At 34.2% G+C, this 22,603-nt stretch overlaps 1 long non-coding RNA gene across 8 annotated transcripts in view; it reads left to right on the plus strand.

The window, feature by feature from the left end:
* The first annotated feature begins 17,687 nt into the window (after positions 1-17,687).
* LOC105494337 (uncharacterized) overlaps positions 17,688-22,603 on the plus strand; it is a 37,091-nt gene continuing 32,175 nt past the window's right edge. For 6 of the 8 annotated variants that reach the window (XR_011608292.1, XR_011608286.1, XR_011608291.1 and 3 more), the window contains exon 1: positions 18,156-18,356. This is a non-coding gene — a long non-coding RNA (uncharacterized lncRNA). The other 2 variants (XR_011608290.1, XR_011608289.1) reach the window with 2 other exon arrangements.

The raw sequence follows: 22,603 nt of genomic DNA on the forward strand, positions 1-22,603 counted from the left end.
TAGCAGGCACTGTAATTACTAGTAGATCACTTTGACCTTGTAACGTTGTGGTTTTAAGTCTTTGTCTATTTCGGTTTTACTCTTATTTCTACAGTGAATCCCTTCATCCTGGGACATAGATTTTATCCCAGATGTGTTTCCCTTCTGGGGTTCTAACGAAAGGTCTCAGGGCCAAGCTCTTTTATCCTGGGCAGGATTAAAATTATAACCTTTGTCCCCTTACTCAGTGGTGAGCAGCAGTTGAAATCTCTACTCAACTCCTTCAGTATTCTGGCTGTTATTCTTCCCATTTCCAGGCGCTCTGGGTGTCCTAAGTTCCATTTTCTGAATCTAAAGGCCAAAAGGATTACAGTTTTGTGTTTGATTTCTAGTGGTCCTATAACTCACAGACTCTGGGGGAAAGTTATTAAAAGTTTATCTAAAAATTTACTTATTTTGGATTATATACACCCAGAAAGTTTTTTTTTTTTTTAAATCTAATTAAAGCATATAGGCTGTACCCATTTTCTTTGTCTCTCTGGTAAAAATACATTTTAACTATGACCTAAAGGCATGTTCATGGAGGGAATATTTTAAGAATGTATAGGGAAGAAGTGCTCTATGAGAAGCAGAGACAATTTCAAAGTTTTTCAAATTTCTAAGCGATTCTATTAAAACAAAGCCCTAATGTTAGTGTTCTTACAGTAAAAACTGACCTAGAAGCTATAGAATCTATACATAACTGCTTTAAGTGTTATGTATTAAAAGTAAAACAATTAAAAATGAATAATAGAATTCCTAGTTTATCTTTCTATAGACAATTTTATACTCTAGAGAAGAGTTGTCTAAAATAAGGTCTGAGGAGCACTATTTTCTTAAAATAACAGAGCTTATTATCTATTGATAATGTGTTATGTTTCAAATCCCATCCTAAGTATTTTATAAAAATTAACTCATTTCATCCTCAAAACAAGTTTATGAAGTATGTAAAGATCAGACAAATTCTACAAATGAAGAATTCAAGTCACAGAGCAGTTGAACAATTTTCCCTTCAAGACACTAACAAATGGCAGAGCAAAGATTTCAACCCATGCAGTCTGGCTTCAGAGCCTGAATTCTTGGACCACCATAAACACAGCTTCTTATTCGATTAAGAAGTGTCCCCCCCCCTCCATAAAACTTGGAAGATATTTGGTTTAATGAAGGTACTACACCTTTTTTTTAAGCTGTGGGACTTCTCAGAACCTTTAAGGTGTTGTATTTTCTCAGATCACATAATATGTTAGTACGTTGATGAATCCAGTCGGTGTGCTGGTAAGGTGACTTATCAAACAAATGAACAAACAAAGAAGTTCCTCATCTGTCGCATTTGCAAAGTTGTACACCTAGACTGATTTCAAATTACGATTGTTTTAACAAATGGCCCACAGGATTTCTGAATACTTACCAGTTGGCTTCCTGGGATGAGTCAGTGTCCTACTTACAACTCCCCAGAAGATGTGTGGTAGGATACGTAGAGTGTTTTTCTTTCCCTCTCTCCCACTCTGTCTGTCTCTGTTCCTTTCTCCCTCCCTCCATCCCAGCTCACTCCCTCCCTCCCTCCATTTATTTTGACAAATACATAACACACTTTAGACAAATATCTTCTAAGACAAATTCTGCCTTTCTAAATAGAATGGTAATCAACACTGAAACACTTAGATTGAGTCTTAAAATTTACTTTAAGGACCTTAAGAACAACAATAGTAACACGAAGTTAGAACTGATGATAAATGGGACCATATTTCATCAGCTATAAATAAAAAAAATCACTTTAAAATCTCATTATGGCAAAGGATTTAATGAAAATATTTCATTTAGCAATAAAAACTGCTATAATTACCACCTGTATTGAATAGAGATGAAGTAAATGAATTCTTCTGGGTTCCTTGACAGTCATCTCCAGGAGATAATAGATTATTGCTTACTTTTGCAAATTATGCAGTAAAATCTCCAAGGAGACATTCATTTATTGTTGCTTTACCCAGTGTGATTAATACAATCTTTCCACAGCTAGATCCAAGAGACAGGAGAAATCATATATATTTCTTATTGTTTTAGATTACTTTATTTAAATAGAGATGTAAGAAAAATCCTGTTTCTTGTTATTAATGTACTCAAATATTGTCAGGTTTGTGTCAATTTAGAAAGGTCATCAGAATCATCACTGAAGCTAAATGCGGTGCAATGAAGGAACATTCTTTTGTGACAAGGCTCTTGTTGCGCTCATGCAACCTCTTTCCTGTTTGAAGTATTTTGCATAAATGTTTTCTCTGATCCCCAGTGCTGGTATAAGAACTTGATAGTATCTTATTAAAAATCAACAAATCCAAGCATTTACTGGGTCAAATCATTGTTCTATACATCATGTGAATGACAGAGCAGAAAATGACATGATTATTGTGTCTCTACAAAGGCTTATGTCAGAGGAGACACCTGTAAGGTAAAATGCATACACATTATAAAATGAAAAGGGCCATGAGATGTACAAAGTGCTTAATGAGCTAAGAGAAAGAAAATATGATGTAAGACCAGTTTGTGTGCTATGTGATACGTTTATGCATAAGGAGATATAAGATTATGGAGAAAGCCAGTTGTGAGTAGAACCTTGAAGGAAATCTAGGACATCCAGGATGATGTTGAAAAGCTATGCCACAGGGAGCCATGCTTGCCTTGTTCCTGAACTCACAGGAAAACTTTGAATTTCTCACTATTAAAGTATGCTGCTGGATGCAGGTTTCTTGTAGACGTTCTCTATCAAGTTGAGGAAATTACTCTCTATTTCTATTCTGCTGAGAGCTTTTATTATAAGCGGATGCTAGATATTGTCAATTGCTTTTTCTGCAGAAGTCAGATGCAATTCTTTTTCTTTGCTCCTCTCTAGGTACTGTTTCTTCCTGGCTTCTTCTGAGATCTTTTTCTTTGTCTTTGATTATCCGAGGTTTGAATATCATACACTTAGGTGTAGTAATTTTGGCAGTTATCTTGCTTGGTGTTCTCTGAGCTTCCTGGATCTGTTATTTGGTGTCTCACATTAATATGGGGAAATAATCAGTCACTGTTTCAAATGTTGCCTTGTTTCCTTTCTCTCTTTCTTATTCTTCTGGTATTCTCATGACACATGTGTTATACCTTTTGCAGTAGCCCCACGATTCTTGAATATTCTCTTCTGTCTCATTACATCTTTTTTTCCTCTTAATTTTTCAATTTTAGAAGTTTCTATTGTCATATCCTAAAGCTCAGATATTCTTTCTGCAGCCGTGTCTAGTCTACGAATGAGCCCATCAAAGGCATTTTTTAATTCGTGTTACAGCAGTTTATATCTCCAGTCTTTTAAAATTTCTTCTTATAATTTCCATCTCCTTATTCTTCTATTCTATTTCCATCTCCTTATTCTTCCATTCTTGTACATTGTTGCCTTTTCCATTAATAACCTTAGCATACTAATTATGGTTTGTTTTTTAATTCCTAGTCTGATAATGTCAACATTTCTGCCATAATTGACTTTGGTTCTGATGCTTATTTGGTCTCTCTCTCTCTCTCTCTCTTTTATTTTATTTTACTTTTTGCCTTTTAGTTTACCTTGACATTTTTTTTTTGGCGGAGGGGTTGAAATTTGGGCATGATGTATTGGGTAAAAGGAACTTCTACAAATAGCCTTTTAGTAACATGGTGGTAGGACTAGTCCTTTAGTGAGCCCATGTCCCTGGACTGTGAACTTCACAAGTACTTCTCAGTTTTTTGCCCCCCTTAGGAGGACAGGGTGGCTGGAGGGCTGGAGTTGCATATTTCTTCCCCTCCAAGTGGCAGTTTAGAGAGGGCTGCTGTTGGGTATTTCCCTTCACCCATATGGCTTAGGCTCTCATAAAACCCAAGCAGGCAAGGATCTGATAAAATGGGTTCTCCTGAGGACAGATCTTGTTAGAAAAAAGCAGAGTGCTCTAGTGTATTTTAAAGTCATGACTTTCTCTCCCCTTGAAAGGAGAATACGAAATTTTTACACCTTTGTTTATAGTAAGAACCTGGTTGAGCTCCTGGAGGTAAAACTCACCAAAATTGGGGACATCCCTATGACTGGGTCCCCCTGTGGTTAATAATGCTCAGACTTGTTCTACACTGAGCCTCCAGCAATTTGTCATTTACATTTTAGGGATTTGATTGAGAGTGGAAAGTCATGGAAGAAAGTGATAGTATGAAAATAATATGAGATAAACATAGAAAACTAGGGAAGTGGCAAGCCCTGTTTGTTCAGATTCCTCTCTTTCCTGCAGGTATATGAAGGGTACGTTTCACATGAGGGTCTTATGAACTGTTCAGGGGGAAATCATAAAATCCTTTCTGCACCTGGCATTTCACAGCTTTCTTTTGCTTAAAATCTTATCTATGCAAAGTTTCCATATTTTGGGGTAGGATGTCCTGAAACCCAATTGCTTCATTGGGATCTTTTGAAATGCAGAACTGTTTTTTAAATTCATTTTTATTAATTTTATTGTACATATTTAAGTTTTATACTACATTTATAAATGATATACATTATTTACTAATGTATATCAAAATATATTTTGATTTGCATGTGTGAAATTATTATACTTTAGCCAATCAAGTTAACGTATCTCTCACATAGTTACCTTTGTGTGTGTGTGTGTGTGTGTGATGACAGCACCTGAAATCTACTGTCTCAGTAAATTTTCAGTATACAATACAGTATTCTTAACTATAGCCCTCATGCTGTACATTATGCCTCCTACATAACTACAACTTTGTACCCTTTGAACAACACCTCCCCTTTTCCCCACCTCTGCATCCCTGGTAACCACTATTCTACTTTCTCTTTCCACATAGTTAACTTTTAAGATTCCACATATAAGAGAGATCATGTAGCATTTTTCTTTCTGTTTCTGGCTTATTTTACTGAGCATAACGCGTTCAGGTCATCCATGTTGTTACAAATGGCAGGATCTCCTTTTGTAAGGTTGAATAATATTCCACTCTGTGTGTGTGTGTGTGCGCGCGTATGTGTGTATGTATATCACAATTTCTTTATCCATTCATCCATTATTGGACATCATAAGTATCTTAAACATTCAGGTTGATTCCTTATCTTGGCTATTTTAAAAATGCTGCAATAAACGTGAAAATGCAGATATTTCTTTGAAATAATGATTTCATTTCCTTTGGATATGTACCCAGAAGTGGGATGACTGGAACATATGATGGTTCTATTTTTAATTTTTTAAGGAACCACCATACTACCTTCCATAATGGCTGCTCCAATTTGCATTCCCGTCAGCAGCCTACAAAGGTTCCCTTTTCTCCACTTGCTATCTCTTTTCTTTTTGATAATAGCCATCCTAACAGATGTGAAGTAATATCTCATTGTGATTTTGATTTGCATTTCAGAAGGGAAAATCTTTGACTTGTGAAATCTGAAAGGCTACCCTCTCTCCTATCCCTTAGCCTTCTCCTTTGCTAGTCTTTTAAAAATTATTTCAACTGACACGTAATGATTGTACATATTTATGTAGTACAATGAGATGCTTTAATATATATATACATTGGATAATTAACATATTCATCACCTCAAACATTTATATTTTTTGTGATGGTAACATTTTAAATCCTCTCCTAGCAGTTTTGAGATATACGGTATCTAATTGTTGACCATAGTCATCTTACTATACAGTAGAAATCTTTAGTTTTAACTTACATCTCCTGGATGATTACAGATGTTAACATTTTTTCTTACAACTGTTGGCCATTTGCATGTCTTAGTTTGAAAAATGTCTATTCAGATCATTTGCTCATTTTTAATCAGATTATTTGTCTTTGCACTATTGTTTGAGATCCTTGTGTATACTGATATGAGCTTCTTGTCAAATGTACAGTTTGCAAATATTTTCTGTCATTTAGTAGGCTGTTTCTTCTTTCTGATGATTGTTTCCTTTGATGTACAGAAGTTTTTCCATTTGATGTAATCCCATATGTTTATTTTTGCTTTTGTAGCCTGAAGATTTGGTGTGATATATTAAAAGAAAAAAGGTTTGCTAAGGCCAGTGTTCAGGAGCTTTTCTTCTATGTTCTCTTTTATGAATTTGATATAATAAGGTCTTAGATTTAGGTTTTTAAATGTATTTTGAGTTGATTTTTGAGTATGATGTAAGATAAACTAACAAGTTCCTTTATTGCATGTAGATATCCAGTTCTCAGAACCAGTTATAGAATAGACTTTTCTTTCTCCTTTAACAAAGGACCCTTTAACAAATGTACAAGCGTAATTCAGGGGACAAAGGATCATATTTTCAACAAACGGTGTTGGAGAAATAGGATATCTGTACGCAAAACAACTGGACTTCAATCCACTTCTCAAACCATGTACAAAAATTAACTTAAAATAGATCATTGACCTAAATATAAAGTCTAAAACTATAAAATTTCTGAACGACTACATGGGAGAAAATCTGTATGACCTTGTATTAGGAAAATTTTTTGTTGGTATGACATCAAAAATATATTCCATAAAAAATGTTTAATTCGACTTTTTTACTACTGAATAGCATTCTATTTAGAAAGTCGGAATTTGCTTTAGAAAATGTTTTCAAAAAGTGTGAATATATGTTCTGTATTTGTCAAAAGAAAAAGAAAAGGGAGTTGGGAAGAGGGCAAGAGAGAAACTTACTTTCCTTACTATGTCTCTTTCTATGGGAAAATCACATTGTGATGGCTCATGTGAAGAAACAAACTGATAAATATTCAGGAATCTGGTGAACCAGTCATTAAACCATTGTTATACTGAAATCAGTCATGGTATAACACTTGGCCAGTATTACAGATCAGGCCCTTTTTCTTTGTTGGTGAGTAAATTTATTAAAACTTTATGTCCTTGTCCATTACTGGGAGAATCGATAGACTCATATTTTATACAATGAAATACCATAGAGTCATTAAAAAGAATGAATTAGAGCTACTACGCAAATGAAGAAATAGTCCCAAAATATGACTTTAAATATAAAGTGATGTATTACTCCTTATATAAATTCTTAAAATATAAAAAGACTGATACATTCTGTATAATACAGATATAGCAGCATAAGAACACATATGACAACAGTTATACATGTTATCCAATAGTAACTAACCTCAGGGAGGCTTCGGGGGTGTTACTCAGGGGTTTCCATTGTATCATCTTCAATTCTTTTTTACTTTGAATGAAATAGGAGAGTTAAGAATTATAAAACTAAATGGTAGATTCACCGATTTAATAAAAATTTTAATGATATTTTTGTCTATTTCAAATATTGTAAAATGCAACTATGAAAAATAATGTAATTGAATTGTAAATATCTAACATAGATCTATTGCCATTGCTCAACAAGTCAACTGATATGCTTAATTATGTTGATAATAAAATATAATTTTGATATTTATAGTTACAGTTGTAGGGATGAAAGTAAACTAATTAACTATTTAGCTAAATTTCCATTTATTTTTAGATATTGTACTAAATCCTAGAAAGATCAATGGACATACTAAAAGACCAGCAGTTTACCCCCAAAAAGCATATACTATTTTAATTGTTACATCTGGTTAAGAAAACACTGATAAATTTTCGATTTGGTTACTAAGGATTTCTCTGTTTACACCGTCATCTTGTAATGTCATAACCTACTTTTGATTCTAATTCCACCAATTCTGGCTACTATTTTCTGCTCCTCACTCTCCCGCAATCTGTAAAACAAAATAATGCATGGCATTAATGTCTGCCATTCACAAACTCTGTAAAGGTAAATATAATTAGTCTCATGTAGCAGTTATTTCTAGGAGAGCTGGTTGGTTTTGTAGAAATAAAATGAACTATGAGAAAAGGAGACTTTCATTCATTTCTTAAATCTTTCATAAACTACTTGTGTTGATTGGTCTTCTCTGTTTTCTTTCTATAAAGTAAACAAATTTATCCTCTTAATATGCTGACATTAGTTGAAAATACATTTTGGATAGCATGTGGAAGAATTTTGAATCCTTTTACCAAACCAAAAAATGCAAAATGATTTGTAGAAGAAATAGAGTTAGAACCTCTATTTTCTGAGTTCAGTTCATTTTAGTCATGAATCGCCCCTCTGGATTCATTGACTCTGTGTCTGTCTCTCTCCTTTTATAATTTGTAATTTTACAGTAATGCAGTAGTACTGTTGAAATAAGGATGATACGAAATTGTCAATGATTAATGGGAAAATAAAACATGCAGGTTTTTTCAATATTCCCATGACTCTTTGAACTATATAGTTCCGTGTAAATGAGTCATTATGGTCTGTTACTAAGAGATCTTGGTATCTTTCATCATTTTGAAAAACTGCTTTTTTAAAAAAAGGAGATTGGCACTTATTAAGAAGTGTCTTTCACTGTCTCTCAGCCCCATTTCATTGAGAAAGTCTTGTGTATATTATACTACAAGGAACTACAAAATGAGCGTTGGATACTGTAGCTATTTCATAGATGGATGCATGAAGGTAAGGTCTGACTGCCATGGATGAGGGATAGGATTTTGTCCGTGATGGTTACATACTAAGAGCAAAAAATGATATCCATGTACTGTTAAGTCACAAAATATATTTATTTCTAAGACTTCTAGGCAGCTAATTCTTACCTGGGAAAAAAGGTTGCATAAATCTACTCCCCATGTACTTAAAAAAAATCTGTTAGGAAGAATACAAAATAAATGGTAATCGATGGGGCAAAAAAATGCAAGAGGTAATCAAATATCAAATGCAGTTTATTCATTGCTAAGCACTTAACACACTTTATCTGGTTTAATTATCAGAACAACCTGGTGAGGAAGATAATATTGCCGTTCTACAAATGAGAGACTAAAGTTCGGAGCATTTAAATACATTCATGAAGTTCGTATGTTATGTAAAGGTAAGAGTCAATGAGAAGCAGAGCCAAAATTAATACTGAGTTCTAATGAAATTCTAAATATGTCTTTTCCCCACACCACATTTCCTTTTTCCAAAGTAAAGTGATTTGTTACCAGGTATCCATGACTTCGTACTTCGTAGATGTCATCAGATATGAAAAGTGGTAACTCCTGCAGAGGTAGAATTTGAAGAGGTGAAAAATATTTTGCAAGCATTTTGTTTTTATTTTGATATGGCTAAAACTTCTCCTAGATTTAGAAGGTGTGTCTTGCTGTTATGGTGCCAGAATGGAACATTAGTGAACAAAGTTATTTAACGATGCTTTTATCAAAGACCCTGTGGAAAAAAATAGTCTCTCTGATGCCATCATTCTTACCCCATCCTCAGACATTTTTGTCCCATTATTGGGTGTTCTCTGGCCAGATTTTATAAGAGCAATAAATTAAGTTATTGAGACTCAAAATTTTTTTAAAAATATGAACCACCCAGGCAAATGAGTTCTATAATAAATTAATTTTATAATAAAGTAATAAAAATATTTAAAATTAATTATCTGTGAATTTATAATTGAACCATTTATTTACTCAAAAATAAGTATACCAAAATGCCCTTTAAAAGAAGTTTGATATGATCAAATTTGATACATATTTAAAATGCATAAATCCCAGTGAACTCAAAACTTCCAAGAGGTTTCTTTCTTTTCTTTTCTTTCTTTCTTTCTTTCTTTCTTTCTTTCTTTCTTTCTTTCTTTCTTTCTTTCTTTTCTGTCTTTCTTTCTGTCTTTCTTTCTGTCTTTCTTTCTGTCTTTCTTTCTTTCTCTCTTTCCTTCTTTATCTTTCTTCTTTCTCTTTCTTTCTCTCTTTCTCTTTTTCTTTCTTTCTTTCTCTTTCTCTCTCTCTTTCTTTCTTTCTCTCTTTCTTTGTTTCTTCTTTTGTATCTTTCTTTCTTTCTCTTTCCTTCTTTCTTTCTTTTTATTTTTTTGACAGAGTTTCTCTTTTGTTCCCCAGGCTTACTGCACCCTCTGCCTTCCAGGTTCAAGCAATTTTCCTGCCTCAGCCTCCTGAGTAGCTGGGATTACAGGCGCATGCCACCACACCTGGCTAATTTTTGTATTTTTAGTAGAAACAGGGTTTCGCCATGTTGGCCAGGCTGGTCTCAAGCTCCTGACCTCAGGAGATCCGCTCACCTTGACCTCCCAAAGTGTTGGGACCACAGGCGTGAGCCACCACACCTCGCCTAAAGTATTTGTATTTTTATCTCTTTCCAGATCCCTTTTTTTTCTTTTTCTTATATCTCTCTCTTACTCTCTTCACATGAGTGAATGACAGAGAAAGGTATATGAGAATGTATCCCATCACCTATAGGCATTCTCATTCACATATCTGTAAGAAAACATTTAGGAACAAACACGGTTTGTTGTATGTGTGTTATAGACATACATAAGTCTATAAAATTGCATTGTTTTGTAAGTTTAAACAGTGAAACAGCGACAAGTTCATGTGGCTCAAACCAATACAGCACAGGTCTCTTTCTACAGTGTTCTATGATAGTAAAATCGTTTCCTTTTTCTTGTGGTGCTTGGAACTGTATTCAATATGTGCTGAGCTGTTCAGGGCTATAAAGCTGGCTGTGTTCTATTTTGTGGCTAACTCAATCAGTTAAGGCAGTATACTATCATGGCAGTTAGTTCCTTTAGAACAATGTGGGTAAATGCTGGTTGCTGATTCCGAGGTGGAGTGAGTAAGGGAGTGTGGGTTCCTTTTTCTATTCATGGTTAATTTCTCTTATAACAACCTCTTCATCTATCACTTCCCCTAGTCTCTCAAAATATGCATATTAACCTCTTTCCATTTTATGCAAATCTCAGTCCTCTTACTGACTCTTTACTGCTTATTAGAAGAGTAAAGGTTTAGAGAAAGAAAAGACATGGTCCATAAGTTCGCATATTTTAGAAGATTTTTTTGAAAACCAAGTTAAAATTTTGGATAAAGCTATTTCTGTTAGGATAAAAATAAATTTTAACATATTTTTTCATAGCATTTCTTTATTATCTGTCTTTTATCTCTCTTGTTACTTTTTACGAATTATGCATCTTGATTATGTTTATGCAAAGCTCCCTAAATATAATGCCAGTCAACCCATTAGTCCCACACACAGCATCCCACAATTCTCCTTTGTGGTACTTGCTGTGATACTAATTTGTAATTTGTAAAATTGTTTTTAATGTCTCTACATAGTAAGCTTACTGAGAGGAAATGTGTTTTGATTCATGTGCTTATTTATTAATTATACATTTTTTATTGTAGCTGTAAATACAGAATCTGCCACAGGGCTGGGCACATAACAGGTGCTTGTACTTTTTGGCTAAGTGTCTGAAGTATTGAAATAGTACAGCATAATAAAAATAAAAAATAAAATAAACACATAATTCTCTTTATAAGCTGGAGACAAATGCAATGTAGCCCAGTAGCTTAGGCAGTGATCCTGGCGTTAAGCAGGCCGTTGTTCAAACTTTGTCTGTGCCATTTATCAGTCAGCTAATACAGGGCATTATACTAAGTATCTATGCGACCAATGTTTCTTTTTGTAAAATGTGCATAATAATATACCCATATCATATTATAGGATCAGTATGAAAAGTAAATGAGATCGTGAACAATGCCAAATGTCTTGAGGGTAAAATTCAGAGAAAAATTTACAGGAATGATTAATAATATGAGAAAAGGTTAAACCTAACTCATCATAAAAAAATTCAGATTAAAGCAATAGAAAGCCATTTGACTTATGACATTGGCAAAGATTGAAAGGGTTGATACCATCTGGTGCTGGTAAGGATGTGGTGAAATGTTTATACTCATATGCCCTTGGTGGCAACATAAATTAGTGCAACTTTTAAGAGAAATTAGCCATTTTCTTTTAATATCTAAAATTATCTATCCAATGACTCAGCAATCACACTTCTAGGCATGTATCTTATAAATATATTCACACGATTGAGAGGGGGTGCATATGCTAGGTAATTTATGGTAACATTTCATAAAACAGAGGAAAAAACAAACAAAAAAACCCACAAAATTTTCATCAGTTTTATAATTTTTCAGAAAAATCCATCATTGTTCTCTCTAAATGGAACCCATTTATTCTTGTGTGTATTGAAGGGACATAATTTGGAAATGAGAGGAACATCATATTTTTTTCTAAATTTCATATATATTCATATTTCTTATATTTAATGGTCTATAGCTTTTATTATTATAGACAACTTTTATTTTTATTGAACTTCTTTCCAGATCATAAAATCCATTCTTATTATAGAAATTGTGTAAGACAGGAAATCTGTAATAGATTTTGTCCCTCAATTTAAAATGAAGGATTTTGTGGCAGTTATTCTTCTCTATTTTGAATGTAAATTTCACCGTTCATGCATATGCTCTAATAATCCTAGAAGGAGATGTGCAAATCAATAAACCTTCTCTCTCACCAGGTAAAAGTTTAAGGAAAACACAGATGAATCATACATTTCTGTATAATCTGTGCTTTTTTCACAAGATTGCCATGACTCATTTATGACTTTCCGTATTTTTAAAACCAGTGTTTTTAACCATAGAAAATCTACTTCATGGTTCAATTATGATGACTCTTGAGTCAATAACATACCCTTTAGTTTACACATGACTCTTTTGTAGACATAAAACCAAGTAAAGTTGTCCTTGACCATTACTCCACAAAGCAAAATCCTAAATAAAGGAAGAAAGAAATTGTGAAATCAAGAGAGTGCTCTTAAAGGTACACGTTGTGTTGGGTGCCACAGACATCATTTAATCCTCACAACTCCCTACAGATCAATCTAGAAGACAAGGACCAAATGGCTATGAGGAAGGGACAGGGTTGAAATGTGAAGCAAAATCCATATGATTCCAAATATCACTAAAACAACCAAATTACAATGTTGTGTACTGACTTCATTATTTCAATATCTGTTCCATTTTCTAGCTGGTTTCACGGTTTTCAGGACCAAGTCTTTTGGACAATATTATGTACAATGAATGCTTTTATTACTTAATTGTTAAGCAGTCAGCCCTGGTACTGAGAAAGAAACAATATTCATGGACAATTCTAAAGCGTCATTTTAACCAATAGTTTTATCCTTTGTTCATAAAAGATTGGTGGAAACAGAAACAAAGTCAGTTTTCTTCAATATCTTTAATAATAATTATACCTGAATAAGTGGATGCTATCTGTTCAATTGTATTCTTTTAAAGTAATTATTTCTAAGAGGATGCCTTTAAATTAACTTCTTGACCATAGAGAGAGGTCAAGTTTTGAATTACTTCAACAATTCCAAAAATGTCAGGAGCAAGAAATATGTTTGATTTGCCTCATGTTTCCTTTGAGAAGTCCTTTGGGCAAGCTACTTTTAGTCCTCATTTTATCTCGCTGTGTAGAAAAAATAGTAATATTTAAATAAAAGTTTGCTGCAGAAACTTAGAAATAACCTAGCAGTTTCTAAGATCATATTTCTTTAAATCTCTTTAAAAGTAATAAGAAGCTCATGAATGTTGGAAATCACAGAAGATAAAATCTTATCTCCTCACCATATAACACATTTCTTGTATCATAGCACTGACTTAAATGAAGTCATGGTGTTGTTTTCTTAAAATGATTTTAATTCGGAAGCTCTGGCTCAAAAAACAAGCCTATTTCTAATATAAATAATTATACTGCAACCCCATGGGGAAAAAAGTAACCTGCTTTGTATACCAGCAGATGCTGTTCTGTCATTTTAGTTTACAATTTTCTCCATGTCTCTTGTTTTGCTCTTATAAATGACCATATTTGAGAAAGAGGAAATGGGGTGTGGTGATGTATATGGAGTTTCTATCTTTAATAAACTCATAAAGTATAACTACCTGCTGCCTTTATTACCCGAAACACTATAGATTCTGGAGTTCTTGTTTGGAAACAATGAAGAAAACAATTTTACCATTTAAAAATTTGAAATTGATTGCAACCCTAAAATTTGAATACTTTGAGTTATTAAAATACATGCTCTGGATATATACGGAGATTTACTGAAACCCAACTTGCTTTCTGGAACGTGCGTACTGAAAATTTCATTTGGAAGGCTAAAAATCTTCACTGCCTCATAGGGTTAAAATTTATCCTATGAGATTTCTCATGGACCTGATTCACCTATAATAGTGGGAAAATGAATGAATTATTAGATCATCAGGTCACTTTTCTTTGCTAGTTATATGTCAGATCTTTACTAATAATTGTTCATAGATTTAAATGTTAACAAAATGACATTTTAACAACATAAAAAAGACACATGACAGAGGCGTGTGTCACACACTGCAATCATGAACCCTTCCTGACAGGCATTTTGCTGAATCACTAAGTTCGTGAAGTTCACATTTATCTAACAAAGCTCAGGTGAGCTTCTAGTCAATTACATGGTGCCAAAAAACAGTCATTAGAGAGTAGAAATTTCTGAGCTTCAGAAAATATAGAGTTCATATCCCAAAAGTGTCTTAGGGAAGCCATTTATAATCATGATGGTATTAAACCAAATACGAAGTTCATGAAATTCACATTTGCATTTTTTTCATAAATAGAGCAAATGATACTAATTTAAGGAGAAAATTTTAAAGATGTGTCTCTTATGTTTAAAAGTTCCTGTGTTCTTTTTCTGGCTTTTCTTCCTACTGCTTAAATTCAGGGATTTCCCAAGGATCTGTCCCCGGCTGTCATCTCTGCATACGTCCCCTTGGAAGACTCTATCATCCATGTTTCTGGATTCAACTACCATCTCTAGACTTAGCATTTCCCATTTGGGATTTTTGCTCTCTTTGGTTCTACATTTCTAAATACTTACTTGATATGTATCACTCTGAACTCATCATATGCCCTCCAAATTCTGACACCAATTTTACATTTTAAAACCAAATTATAATGGTAATTCCTCATTAACCAGCTACTCTTTATTATAAGCACTTTACATGCATTGTCTCATTTAATTCTTACAACAAATAGCAAAGGACACATTATGGTGGTTGCTTTACAGAAATGGAAACAGACTTAAGGATGGGTAAGAAACTGATCCAAAGCAACTTGGAAAGAAGAAATGGAGCTGGAATTTCAACCTAAAGTGGTTCTGACTCCAAAGACGGAGTTTTTAATCATCTTCCCCATCCAGGCTTGAAACCTCAGACATATCTTTGATGCTACAATGTCTTTTAACCTGCACCATTGTTTATCTTACTAGTTCGAAGATAAACAAAATATACAACTTTGGAGCCCCATGAGAAAATACTGCTATTATATATTTACAAATATAATGTCCTTTGTACAAATATCATTAGCTCCTTGTAGCATCCTGAGAATTATGTCAAAAATGAAGTATGTTTGTCAGGCGAATGGGAGTTATTTTAATTCTAGACCCAGATTTATTTTCTGCATCTGTCTCTTTTACATATTTACTGCAGCTTCTCCTGTCCAGACCTTCCAACACCGTGACCCTGGTTTTTCTAAGTGTCTTAACCATTTCTCTTATTTTAATCATCCCTTAGCTTCAGTTGGTCACAACATGTTGCAAATTTTCAAAATTTAAATTCTGAGCCCTGGCTCAAAACCTTCAGTGATATCCTACTGCGTGTGGAATAAAACTCTTTACCCTAGTATGCATAACATCTTTGAATAATGCCACCTCATTCTCCTAATGTCCCAGGGAAGCTAGGGCATATCCTTGCAGGACCCACTGGGGATCCATTCCTATCTTCTGTTCTTCCTCATACTTGTGAATCAGCGTTATTCTCTCAGCACAACCACATTTTCATGAGCCTTCTAGGTTTGGCTCGTTCACAGGTATTGCTAGTTCATAAAGCAAGGAAGGAATTAATGTACACAATACACTGTGACATCTCCTGAGCATTTATCCTTTATTCTTAGCATTTTAAATGAACTTTAAATAAATAAATGTGTGTGTGTGTGTGTGTGTGTGTGTGTATGAGAGAGAGAGAGAAAGAGAGAGAGAGAGAGAGAAACCTATTTATTCAATCATTTGTCCTTAATAGACCTAACCTGTTGGAATCTCAATCTGGTTTGTTTCGAAAAGAGTTTTGATCACATTAGGTACACAATCAACAACACAATGGGTCTGATTGTTTATCAAATTCTAGACTCCCCAAAAGAAACTTGTAAAAGCAAAAGAAGTGCAACAACATTTACTATTCGCTCAACAGACCTTTCAAGGGTCCTCCTATATGGCAGGGAATGCATTGAGTACTTTTTTTTTTTTTTTTTACCATGTCTATGTTCATCTGTAAGTGTACCTCAGGTGGCAGAAAATTCCTGCACATTTCAGACACAAAGGAATAATAAACTCTGGGGTAGGTGAGCTGCCACTTAACAGCTCAATCAAAGGAATATACTTAACTCTCAACGTTAAAAATGCAAACAAACCTTTAACTTCCAAGATCGATTACACGTAAAGAAGGAGGCTTGCTGGCAACAGCATTCTGTCTTGTCAAGGACTCCTTATCATCAAGGAAGAATAAACACTCTAATTAATTTTTTTTTTACTTTTTTTGTTTGTTTTCTAATTGGATCATTCATTACTCCCTAGAATTCAAATCAACATCAGATTTATAGTTGGAAGCTATTGAAATATTGATTTGGTTAGAGAAATGTCAAGCTTGGCAGGTAAGCTGTCTTACTGTCAGAGAATGATTGTTTTAGTAAACTTGTTTAAAAAGGTTGATAGAATGTAATGAGCAAGCAATTTGCATCTGTATCAGGCATAGAGAGAACTTTTTAAAAATTTAAACAGTCTCCTTAGCATCCCTCCTATTCCTAATTCCTGAAATTAAGATAGCAAACCTGAGCCTCATTATTAAAAGGCCCGGTGTTCATTTTCTACTGCTTCATCCTTATGCTACATTTAAAGTGAGGTACAGAGCATACTAAATTATACAGGATGTCATTATAAGGATAGAGTGTGCCATTGCTGTACCGTAGTTAAATGTGAGTTCTACATGGTTCTGCAATTTCTAGCCCTATAAACCTCACATGCCATGTCATCTCTCCATATATCTTAGTTTAATCGCCTTTAATTTGGAAATAACAGATCTACCCTGCTTATCTTACTCTGTTGTAGTGAGAAGAATGACTACGTGTTTTGAAACCACCAGCCATGCTGTACTTTTAAAACACATTTTTTCCTTGAGAAATCATTGCGTACATCTTATACATATGTGCTTCTCTGCAGAAAAAGAAAAAAGCAAACAAACATTAAACTAAAAATATGTATTTCCAATGAGCTAATGAGGAAAAAAGGGGTGATGAAAAAACAGGGAGTGGGAACAATTTGGAAATAGAAAGAATGCTGAATACCTGTAAGATGTCTAATTTAGGAGAACATTCTGGTATGTAGGATATTATTTTCTACTCTATCACTTATGGCAGATTTTTTTATATGCAGACTTATCTCTACTCTATAAAGATATACATGTGTACACTTATAGTTGACAGCCAAGTCTCCCTTACCATTGGTGAATGAGAAGGAGCTACTGAAAACAAAAAGAGGGTCTTCTACTCAGCCTCTACCCCTAATATTTATATCAGAAACAGAGATTCACTGTCCTTACCCATTCACACATTCGTAGAAGAGAAGGAAGTTTCCTAGAAAAATAACCACCTCCCGCGTCACCCCTCAAACTTTGTGCTTTTCTGTTACATAATCAGGCAGGGGCAAGACCTAAACTATTTTGAATTGGTGCTGTTGAGGCTCAATTATCTGCTATTGACAGAATTGAGAAGGTAATCAGTTTCAGAGTAGCATGTTACGAATTTTGTCCCAATAGGGACAATTATAATAAACTAGTAGCGGTTGGCTGAATCTGTTCTTTCTTTCCTTCCATCCAGTGACTTTTAAAACACATATTTTTGTGTGTTGTAAAACAAAACTAGGATTTTAGGAAATCCTAAAATTTGTGACTTAATCCTAAAATGTGACTAGGATTTGGAAAGCAGTGTTTTCTATCAGGGTGGTGTATAAACATCACACTTTTAATGCTGAGCGCCGAGCACTTTAGCAAGCCCTTCTGAACACACCCTGTGTGCTCTCTCTCTTGTGCATCTCTGTCTGATGATTCAAAAAAGAAACCTTTTAATCTCACTCCACTGATCAGCTAAGATACTTAAATGTTTTAGTTGTGAGTAAAATAATATGCATTCTCAAAGAAAGTATCTTCAGACTTCAGTGGCCAAGACTCTAGAGTTAGCAATGGAAAAATTAATCTTGGGCTTCTGTTTCTGCCCACAGTTTTCAAATTAAGAACGATGCTTTTGCACTTAATGAAACAACCTCTATTTCTCTTCAAGAAGACTCAGGATATCAGTTCTCCAGGCCCCTGGCGGTCCCCTGTAAGTACCAAATGCTGTCCTTCTAAACTCTAGCAAATGCTTTCCCCACTGGTATTGAAACTTTCAAAATTCTCATTTTCAATCTGCTATCCCCTTCAAAATAGTAATTTTAGATTAGATTTCCTTTTCTCTTTCTTTTGTGGAATTCTTCCAAAAAATGTGAACTATGTACATTAAGGGAAATAATAAATCAGCAAACTATGCAATATTAAAATGCATGTGGTTCACTTTGAGGATTTGCAGTTAGTCAGTGCTAGATACACATATTTGGTGGTATTGTTGTGGATGTGGAAATATCATTCATGTAAGGAAAATGAGTTTATGGTCTCAAGACCATAAATCAGTGGGTTGTCTGAGAAACCCAGGGTACCAATGAGGCATTTCCTGATTTTTACTCATAATATTTACAAAGATTAAAAGAGATAAAATTCCAAATGTGAAGGCTTAAATTGTTCAAATCCTAACTCAAAGAAATAGTGGGAAAGGTGGGTAAGTTAGAGTCTGCTACTGATAAAGGGAAAAAAATCAAGTTAATCTCTTCTGAAATTATCATGTTTGGTTTGGTTTAGATTCCCAGAAATGAAGAAAATAAAATGGAAAAAGAAGAGGACAAAAAGTACATTCTAAGCACTTATTTCAAAATTTAAAAGTCAACTTTGGCTAATTCAATGTTTTCAAAGAACAAAAGCACAATCAAAAAACCAACATCCAGATATTTTACTAGTGTGTTATTTGTAATATTCCGATGTAGCTTGAGACCTTAAGGATGAGGTATACTTGAGTTCAATTGCTAGAATTCCAGATGCTACCCAATGATATATTCATTTTTATACTGGAGCAAGTAATTTTTTGTGGAGCTAGCCATTGGACACTAGAAAGCAATTTCATTGAAAAGAGAAAAAAAATGGATTGTATTGTATATCAATTTCCATGGAGAAGTCATTCTGATCATTCTGAAGCTCTTTTTCCATAAAGCAATGGAAACAATTTTTCAGTTGTAGAGGACTTTAAAAATTACATGGCAAATGGCTTAGCACTTGGCTAACCTTTTACTTTATACTGGAAATTACAGTAAACATACTCCAGGATATACAATCTGTTGATTTTTATCCTTTGTGGTAAATTAGATATTCTCAAATTGTATTAACCGAATATTTTAGATGCTATGAAAATGGACAGAAAAAACGTAGACAGAAGGAAATATTTCTTGATCATTCATTGTAATTCAAATAATATCCATCACCCATAGATTTTTCAAAGGAATTAAACTTCTCTTGTATCATCCTTCTTGCCTACTGGAAAAGTTAAATGTTCCCTTGAAAGTTCCCTGGGGCCTGAAGATGTGTCCAGAGATGAATTTTCCATGGAGATTCTATCAGCAAAAAATGTTTTTAGTATTTAAGTGTGCGAACATTTAGTAAAGAGAGATTCGCCAAATCTAAAATCCTATTTGTGGGACCTGTTCAGCGCATTTGGGGCATCACCTAGCTTTGTGCATGTTTGATTTTCTTAACCAACATGAGACTGTAATCTTCATAACATAAATGAGAAGACAGAGTCTCAGTTACATCATTTGCCAAATAACAAATAATTGGTAAGTGTCTGAGGCTAACCCAGCTCTCCAACCAAGTCCACGCTCTCCCCTCTACTTTTAACACTCTTTAGATGCACTGCAGACCTCATCCCCAGGAGGCGGCTCCCACAGTGCTCCCCTTCCCGCTGTACACATTTCTGGGCTGAGTTTTCCTCTGGCCAGGTTCAGGCACTACCTCGTGCCAGGGAGCACTCTCCTGTTCACTTGGAGGCTGATAGGGTTCTTTCTCTTCCCTCAACATCCTGTCCCTGAGGGCCTTCAAAGGACTGCGTTTGAATTTAAGGAATTTACATGGCCACTGTAAATGGAACCAGTGATCTCTAAGAATCACTCTATGATTCTTCCTACACTTAACGAAAAATAAGATGCCTTTTGCCAACTGGGCTCATGAATGTAAATGTCACTGAATTATATTAGACTATTTGCCTACCCACCCACAATTTTTATTTTCTCTACATTGTGTCCCAAGCATCTTACCATTGCACTTTGTAGAGAATATGCGATCAAAAGATAGAATTAAATAAATAATCAATGAGCCAATAATAAGGATCTTAAATTGTTTCAGTCTGCATAGTTATAAAATAGGACTTTATTTTTCATGGTTAGGTTAAAAAAATAAAAACCCCATTATTATCATGTCCTTGAAATATTCCCATCTGAACTGTGCACCAGAGGTAAATTTCTACTTACCTCAGGTAGATTTTTTTCTTTTTTTTTAGAAAAAGTAGACTTATATACATGATGTTAAAATGTAGTTGTGGTTTGTATTTTCAGGAGCTGATATTAACTTATAAAACTTATAAAACATAAACATGAAAGCCATCACTTGCTTCAAATCACTTGCTTATATAATGAAAAATTTCCCTGAATATGTTAGGCCTCTCAAACTTAGCTTCTATTAGTCAGTTACATTGATATAATTTCATTTAACAATATCTGGCTTACTACAGAAATAGTATAAGATGTAGCATCTAAAGTCTGGACTATTTTCTAGGATCAATTAAATTCATTTAAACCGAACATCACATATTTGCATTTAACTCTAATCATGCAATGAAGACAGCTCCATTCTCTGTTGCTTCCGTTTTCCTTTCTTCTCTATTGTTGAACGAGTTTGTTTTCGACTCCAGTTCAGCTTCTTGGGCTCACCCAGTTCTTAAAACTGTTAAAAAGTGTTTAGTTTTACTAAAGTCCTCTATTACGCTTATTACTATATTTAACCCATTTTTTAATCTGAAGAAACTCCCTGGAAATAACCATTTTTTCCAACATATTGTCATGTCTTTAAAATAGTCTACACAATTCTAAGAGTAACAAATTCAGTTTCTAGAACCATCTCTTTAGACTATCGCAGTCAGGTAAGACACTACAGTTACAAAACAACTTCAAATTTTAAGTTGCTTATTATTCTAAGAAAATATCAGCTCTGTTTGGTTTTCATCACAGCACCCAGGAAACAAAAACAGGAGCTTCAAAAGAAGCGAAACTATTTTTTTTTAAATGATTAGGGGACTCTAGACAGTGTTAGACAATCCAGAGTGTTTATTGCCTATGATGAATTGTTTAATTGTATACCTCTGATAAAATTAGTAAGTGAACATGGTACGATTTTAATTAAAATATTTTTGTAAAAATGATGTTTCCCCCCTCTCCTTAAGGGTATTTTTTAAAATTTAAGGAATGAATTATGCAGGAAAAAAATCCGTTGTGTTTGTAAGATAGCCAGTTAGGTATAAATTTTGGCTTGATCCTTTCCAGATCATTTCACTCCCTACAACATGATTTTTCTTAATTAAAACCACAGTGGAATGATTCATTGAAGGAAGATAAAAGCAGAGCTCAAGGGTCAGCAGAATGACATAGTGGAAAGTGTCAATGTGGTCCCCCGGTATTTTCAAAGTTAGGAGGCAACTATTTCCTGGTTTGGTTCTGCCCACAGATCTCCCATAGAAATTCAAAAGAACTAATGAACACTCTGAGTCTATCAAAAGGAGAACAGGCCCCCAGAGAGTGGTTGATTTTAATAGTGTTGACTTTTACATCTCCATCTTCACAATGCTTGGCTTCATGGCCAAAGTTAATCCACCTCATTTTAGTTATGGGAAAAAATTTCAAAAATAGATCTTTCTTCAACTGATAACAGAAAAGGATGGAAAAACTGCTCTGGTAGAGAGGAAGCAGTTCAAATAAGTACATATGAAGACTGTGTTTAAGGCTATGAGCAGCAATAGTGTCATTTGCATGAAAGTATTGGGCCCACATCTATAACATTCTTCCTTAAACACACCAGCAATTCAAAGGTTAGTGATTAATACATCACTAAAGGTGAAAAAGAGAAAATTAAACTTTTCAAAGGTATTTCCTAAATTTAACTTAAATTGTCTCTGGCTAAACACAAACCTGGAATATTTAGCTAAAATAATTCCATATTTAAAATATATATGACTGAACTGGATATAGTAGTGATTCCCCCTGAGAATGATTACAAAAGGCCCATCAAGGCCTTGAATGAAGTTATTTAAATGGTACTATCTGCATGACAGCAATACCTCTATTAAATCATATAAAACCCAAGGATGAAACAGGATATCTCCTCAGTTGTAAAGGGATATTTCTTATGCTTTCAACACAGTTATTCTAATCTGCAAGATTC

This window comes from Macaca nemestrina, chromosome 9, assembly GCF_043159975.1.
Source record: "Macaca nemestrina isolate mMacNem1 chromosome 9, mMacNem.hap1, whole genome shotgun sequence".
Taxonomy (NCBI): Eukaryota; Metazoa; Chordata; class Mammalia; order Primates; family Cercopithecidae; genus Macaca; species Macaca nemestrina.